The sequence below is a fragment of the Atta colombica genome, unplaced genomic scaffold (assembly GCF_001594045.1).
Source record: "Atta colombica isolate Treedump-2 unplaced genomic scaffold, Acol1.0 scaffold1, whole genome shotgun sequence".
In the NCBI taxonomy this organism is placed as follows: domain Eukaryota; kingdom Metazoa; phylum Arthropoda; class Insecta; order Hymenoptera; family Formicidae; genus Atta; species Atta colombica.
In genome coordinates this window covers 2,849,725-2,851,047 of record NW_017259183.1, presented here as the reverse complement: position 1 = coordinate 2,851,047, position 1,323 = coordinate 2,849,725, and positions in this window count along the sequence as shown.

Sequence of the window (1,323 nt, the reverse complement as noted above, 5' to 3'; positions counted from 1 at the left end):
TTCTCTCTCTCTCTCTCTCTCTCTCTCTCTCTCTCTCTCTCTCTCTCTCTCTCTCTCTCTCTCTCCCCTTTATTTTAGTTATTTTATCATGACGTATGACTATAGATCATACCCGATATTTGTCATATCAGGTCCTTCGTTACAATTAACAATTAATTTTCGTACGAAGTATTTCAGTGTTACGCGAAATTCCTAAGATTTTTTAACGATTCTCCTGTTACATTGAGCACTTTTTTTGTTTGCTCTTTCATGTCGATCTCTGATCCTTTCGTTTTTTAGTGAGTCTCTCGTCTTCCAGATAAAGTTCTTTTCAATGGAGGACGTGTTGTGTGTGCTGATCTTAGCATACCGATATTTTACGCGCATTGATCGACGATCAATGAAAGCCTATTACGAAGTTTCTTAGTAACGCAAAGATGTCTACGATAATACGCCACTAATAGTAAGAAGTCGCATGAATGTAGTAAATCGCATTCGACATACATAAAGACGCATGTGATTCCGTGATTTTCTATCGCGCGTAAACGCCCCGTCTTTCTCGAGTATGTCCACTTCCGCTGCCGTTACAGATTTCCGTTCTCATTGCCATTTCGGCTTCCTTTTTGCATTTCGTCGTGTTATGTTATTCTTTAGGCCTGACATCAGTTGCGCTGCGGCGGTGTATCAGTCAATTCGGCGATTTTCTATTTCATTCTCTCGTTCCTTCGTTCCATCTTCGAGCGACGCTCGCAGAATATATATCTCATACAAAATTTGACAACGGCAGCATCAGTCGTCACCTGGAAATAAACTCCGTAATCATGTTGTAATTGGACGCGGAGCAGAAAGCGCGGCTTCCCGATCAGCACCGTTTCCATAATAGGAATGATGGAATTCCTTCGATGATGTGCCTTCTCTATCGACGGCTCTCGAACACCATATCAATTTTTGAGACTGCGAAATTCGACACGCGCGTGCAAGCAATTGGCAGCAAAGCCAGAACGACGAGCGTGCTCTTTGTACCTCGCGCTGTATCTATATAGCACTAGAGGGTCTTCGTGTCTGTATAATAATCTCGCGCCTTTTTTATCGTGAGGGCCAGCGCAAACTTGGGGCGTCCTTCGTTGTTCACCCGTTGCTCTCTTGACACGTGATTCGGACAGACCCAGTAGCACATCCCTTGTGAAATGTGTTACATCTGTTCAACATGAGTGATTTACTTATTTTTCTTTCTTTTTTTTTCAAGTATATCTCTCTCAGGTGTGAGTAGGCGTCTCATTCTTTCTCAAACTCTCTCTCTCTCTCTCTCTCTCTCTCTCTCTCTCTCCCTCCCTCTCTTTCGCT